This window comes from Triticum aestivum, chromosome 6A (genome assembly GCF_018294505.1).
Source record: "Triticum aestivum cultivar Chinese Spring chromosome 6A, IWGSC CS RefSeq v2.1, whole genome shotgun sequence".
NCBI lineage: Eukaryota > Viridiplantae > Streptophyta > Magnoliopsida > Poales > Poaceae > Triticum > Triticum aestivum.
The window spans coordinates 51,016,024-51,022,148 of record NC_057809.1 but is presented as its reverse complement, the minus strand read 5'-3'; the positions used below and the strand labels follow the sequence as shown (position 1 = coordinate 51,022,148).

Genomic DNA, 6,125 nt, shown 5'->3' with positions numbered 1-6,125 from the left:
CCGGACCATTCCGGAGCTCCTCGTGACGTCCGGGATCTCATCCGGGACTCTGAACAACATTCGGTAACCACATACAAACTTCCTTTATAACCCTAGCGTCATCGAACCTTAAGTGTGTAGACCCTACGGGTTCGGGAACCATGTAGACATGACCGAGACACCTCTCCGGCCAATAACCAATAGCGGGATTTGGATACCCATATTGGCTCCCACATGTTCCACGACGATCTCATCGGATGAACCACGATGTCGAGGATTTAATCAATCCCGTATTCAATTCCCTTGTCCAGCGGTATTGTACTTGCCCGAGATTCGATCATCGGTATCCGATACCTTGTTCAATCTCGTTACCGGCAAGTCTCTTTACTCGTTCCATAACACATCATCCCGTGATCAACTCCTTGGTCACATTGCGCATATGATGATGTCCTACTGAGTGGGCCCAGAGATACCTCTCCGTCACACGGAGTGACAAATCCCAGTCTCGATTCGTGCCAACCCAACAGACACTTTCAGAGATACCCGTAGTGTACCTTTATAGCCACCCAGTTACGTTGTGACGTTTGGCACACCCAAAGTATTCCTACGGTATCCGGGAGTTGCACAATCTCATGGTCTAAGGAAGTGATACTTGACATTAGAAAAGCTTTAGCATACGAACTACACGATCTTTGTGCTAGGCTTAGGATTGGGTCTTGTCCATCACATCATTCTCCTAATGATGTGATCCCGTTATCAACGACATCCAATGTCCACGGTCAGGAAACCGTAACCATCTACTGATCAACGAGCTAGTCAACTAGAGGCTTACTAGGGACATGGTGTTGTCTATGTATCCACACATGTATCTGAGTTTCCTATCAATACAATTCTACCATGGATAATAAACGATTATCATGAACAAGGAAATATAATAATAATCAATTTATTATTGCCTCTAGGGCATATTTCCAACACAGAATGGGTTAGATTGTAATTTCCTTTGCTGTTTGGTAACTTTCTTAACTGTTACAGATTGATATTGCCACAAGGATATTTTGCTACTAATATCGATATAGGACACTGACTCATTGATGTTGCTAGCTTATTGCAAAAAGAAAAATCTATCTTATATTTCTATTGCAAGGAATACCAAGGAGCAAATTCCTGGCTCCGCCACTGACCTGTTGCCATGCAATGAGCTTGGCTCCACTCAACAGCATTCCTACAAGTGATCTAATCAATATTCACAGCCATCTTGCAGTAGTAGTATACTGAAAGAGATTTCAGTAACTGCCATCAAGTGTTCACCACTCCTTTTTTGGAATACTTATGCTCTAAAAACATCATAGCTCTACAACAAAAATGGAGTCAATCTCGTCAAAACTGAAAGACCTCGGATCTCTTCTACTCTAATCACTAGTGATCTAAACGCTCTTATATTTCTTTACGGAGGAAGTGCTACCTAGGGAAAGCCTACTTCACCCACATGCCACAGTGACAAGGATCCAGCAAAAGCCTCCTGGTTCTGCAAGCAACGAACATGTCTAAAAAATCTAAATCTCTCCGGCAGCAATGCAGAAAACAAGATGACAAACATCAAGCAGTACACACAAGGATCCCTGCAAAAGCCAACATTGTTTCCAGGTCCTTAGCCAAATCCAATGCTGTACTTGCTCTAGGAAAGAGTAAAATTACTAGCTAGTGATCTAAAAGATCTTATATTTCTTTACAGAGGGAGTAGCTAATTTGTACAAGACAGATGGCACTAAGTTACATTTCAGTAAAATCAAACTTCAATACAATAAGTTACTGGAACTATAGAGTATAGAGGAACTATAGACTAGAAACAGAGCAGACAGCGGAAGCTAGCGCAATCTTCATGCATCATCACCATCTACCAAATGAGCACAAGACACTTCAATCTCCAGGCATTAACCCTTTCTAAGGCTGTCGGAAGGGGTCGGCTACTAACCAACCAATCATGGATATGCTTACTCACATGGTACTCAGTTAGTAAGTCTTGAATACAAAGCGAGCGTGTCGAGAGGCTCTGTTTTCCACTTGTAGCAGCTTGTGTTCATAACCCACCATTTCAGTGCCGTAGTGATTATGTGCTTCAAACTCAATTTTTTCTAGCACCTTTGCATTCAACACAATGAACCTGGCAAAGTCAACTTGTTTCCCATAGCCCTCGAATGGCTTAAACACCACTTTTTTTAGATGGGCTCAAGGCATTCGATTGGATGTAGTGGGTCATGCTGAGGTTCATTTTTCTGATCCCTATCATGGTGTTTACGAAACTGCGACATGGGAAGAAGAGGCATATGTTCATGCTAACTAGACTATAATATGTGAATCAAATCAGACACTTAAAGCAAGCAAAAATGAGTACTCACAGTGAGATGGGGCCTCTCCAGACAGGGGAACCACCTGAGGATGTTAAGAACTGCATGCAACTTATCTGCAGAAGAGCTGAGAGCCAAAACCTTGACGGTGCGCATCGAGTTTGCCGAGCTGACCGAGCTTATTCCCTGAAGATAGCAAACAATGAACATACAAATTATCATCTTCATGCTAGAGTGCCGAATGCAAGATTCCACCATAACATTGCTGCTACCTGAAAGAGTAGGATATTGGAGGCGGCGGCTATGAAAGGGCCCAATATCTCCAGCATAGGCGCCCTAGTTACCCTGATAATCACACGGTCACTTACGTAATAACGAGGCAATAGTAGCCTTACAAGGCGAGGAGCATCCAAGATCACCAGTTCTGCTATTTCACTAGAGCTATGACTGAAGATAATGGTCTTGAGAGTCGGCGAGCTAACACGGAGGCGACCAGCAGCGCAAACTTCGGCCATGTATAAGCTCTCCAAGGCATGGCAGCCTACGTTGCGCAGATACTTCAGAAAGCGCGTGTACCCAGCCGGATACTGCCCCGATACTCGGATACTGCCCCGATACGGCCCGATACGTATCCCGTAAGTATCCCTTGATTTTTTGATTTAAAAAAAGAAAATAATGTTTGATACTCCTAGGATACTTCTGTGATACTTTTTGGATACCTGAAACCCCTCGTTTTGACGTGAAATCCCCTCAATAGTAAAGGCACACCTTTTGAAGAGACCTAACATGGGTGTGAGTTCATGCCAAAACATGACTGTCAATGTTCTTGTTCAATTGAAAGGTGAGCAAGAGAAAGTCAATGCACTGATTGGAACAACAAACCCAGGAAAATCGCACTGCCAATTAATGAAAGTGGACCAAGTGCAAGCAAACAAAGGGAATAATCCTATTGAGGCATGTTTTGACCTAGAAGCTCTATTTTGTTTTCAATATTTTTCATAATTAATATATGTAATACCTATATATAAACGTATCCCCGTATCCATGTTTTCAGAAAATTGGCGTATCGGGCGTATCCCCGTATCGCGTATCTGATACATATCCAAGTATCCGTGCAACATAGATGGCAGTGTGTGGAAAACGTCCTCTGAGATGGAAGTGTCAAACAGGGTGAGCTTCTTGAGGTTGGGGAAATTCATGGCCAGCACGATCTTGAGATCGGGGAAAGCACAATCGTTGATCTTGGCAGCTAGGATGGTGGTCGATGCGGAGCGGAGCACTGATGCCAGCAGCCGCGGGCAGGCGTAGGCGATGTCGAGCTCCTGGAGGTTGGAGAGGGTGCGGGAGCGAAGCCAGCTCTCCGCCTGGGCGCGGAGGTCGTCGTCGCCGCGGCGGTGGAAGGAGAATCGGCGTGCGGGGCCATGGTGCTGGGAGATTATCTGGGAGACGGCGGAGGGTCGGACGGTGGGGACGGGGCCGGCGGCGTCGGCGTCAGCGGCTCGGGTGCTGACCTCAAGGTTGAGAGGCGTGGAGCGCCAGAGGTGGCGCCATTGGCGGGAGAGGACCGGCGTGCGGTCGCCGTCCTGGGTGGGGAGGAGGGAGATGATGGTGCCGAGGACGTCGTCGGGGAGCCTGGTGATGAAATCCTCGCCGCCGTCGCCGCTCCGTGCACGGTTCCGTGCGGTCCCATGGGATTCGCGCGGCTCCTTCTCCATGGTCGGCGACCGGCGCCGTGCCTCACGCTCTCACTGGGTTTGGGTGTGTGGGGATGGGGCGCTGGTAACTGTTCTTTCAAGAACTAAAGTTGTTTGACGGACGCAACGCTAAACAAAAGAGCCAATAGGAATATGTTCTTTAGCACAAAGAAGCTTTACAATTTATTCCAAGATAAGCACATGGTTTTCTGGCATGTTATTATTGTGAAACACAATTGAATCGGAACTAAGAAAATACAAAATGTTCAAGATAAAATGTCAATATGCGAGGCAACAATCTGTTTGTTTATTAGAAGTTAGTTGCAAAGAAGTCATTTCAAGTTACATTATTCACAAGTTAGTTGCAAGAAAGTCATTTCAAGTTACATTATCTAGAACTTTGTTGCAAAAGTAGCAGGATACATAAATGAATCGACCAGTCACACCATAATTCAAGTTAAATTATACAAAACATCTGCCACCATTGATTGCTCGTGTCATTGTTGTTGGGCCTAGGGATGCCGTTGATGCTTACTCGGGGCACAAAAGCTCACATCAGGAGAAGAAGTTGCCAGGCCATCCTTTCGAGATCTTAAACTGTAGTGTTGCATGCGCGTATGGTCACTCCAGCTAAGGTTACACTTCAATGCACAAATCAACTTTGAAATCCAAATGCATTTTGTAAAGCTCGCATGCAACACCTCTGAGAGTTTCAACAAACGCAAAACTTCAAATATTAGTCACAGTACGAATATTAAGACACTTGATGTACTATCATCTATTTGTTTGCATACATTCCAATAAAAAACATCTCTCCAGTTCAGAGTAGCAAGGCAGACATAATAAAGGCTATATGTAGATAAGAATGAAAACTGAGTGTGGATCTCATGACTAACGATGATATGTACCTAGGGTAGGGTCCTAGGCCGGATCTATATGCCCTACCCAAGAACACTACCCTAGGCCTGACCTACATGCCCTACCCAAGGACACTACACAAGAGGCCAAGACCTACAAAGTTAGAAAGGAGGTACCGACTGAAATGACCACAAAGTGCAACTTGATGTCTACTACACAACCTTCTTCTTGTAGACATTGTTGGGCCTCCAAGTGCAGAGGTTTGTAGGACAATAGCAAATTTCCCTCAAGTGGATGGCCTAAGGTTTATCAATCCGTAGGAGGCGTAGGATGAAGATGGTCTCTCTCAAGCAACCCTGCAACCAAATAACAAAGAGTCTCTTGTGTCCCCAACACACCCAATACAATGGTAAATTATATAGGTGCACTAGTTCGGCGAAGAGATGGTGATACAAGTGGTATATGGATGGTAGATATTTTGTTATGATGAAGATTTTGAAGCGGTTATTCCTGAGGTTTCAGCTTTAAGATCGGGTGTCTTGCCTGGCTCAAGAACGACATCTTCTTCGGCCGCTTTGTCCAGGCGGGCCTTCTTGCTTGGCCTAGGTTTGGCCCTGAGAAGAATAACAAAATCAAATATAGCATATATTCTAAGGCGATGTACTGCAAATATCACAATAAGTATAGCTTACCCAAGCACCGTTTTGAGCGGTGGCAGTTGAGTAGCCGATGACTCGCCAGAAGATGAGTGGGAAGTAACCTGGTAATCGGAGTCAGACGGATTAAGAGGTTGACGAAAGCAGCCCGCTTTAGGACAAGCACTGACAAGCAAATTAGAGACCTCTGAACGGCGTTTGCGAACCGGACTGTTCGGTAAACCGGCGGAGGTAACTACCTGGCCGCTGTGCCGGGTTGTGCGACGAGCTTCGTGTTGTTGGGTCTTCATAAGAAATTTAGGATCCAAATAAGCAAGAGGATGAGAAAATTTAACTTTCCGGTTTGCCTGACGGATTTTTTGTGAAGGCAAAGGTTCTGAATCGGAAGAGAGAATAATTACCTCTGCAGCATCCGCGTGGCTGGCTTCGGCATCATCCTGACAAATATCATCATCAATAAGACGCACGAAAAATAAACCAAGTGAGTCAAGCTCTACCTCAAGGTCCGGATTATCCACATCATCATCAGGGGCCGGATTAGAGGAAGCAGTGGTTCTTTTCCTGTGGGCAGTCTTCTTCACAGCTTTAGT

General features: G+C 45.3%; 1 pseudogene; it reads right to left on the bottom strand.

Moving 5' to 3' along the window:
* Positions 1-1,992: 1,992 nt before the first annotated feature.
* Positions 1,993-4,042, bottom strand: LOC123129423 (putative F-box/LRR-repeat protein At5g02700; annotated as a pseudogene).
* Positions 4,043-6,125: the final 2,083 nt, after the last annotated feature.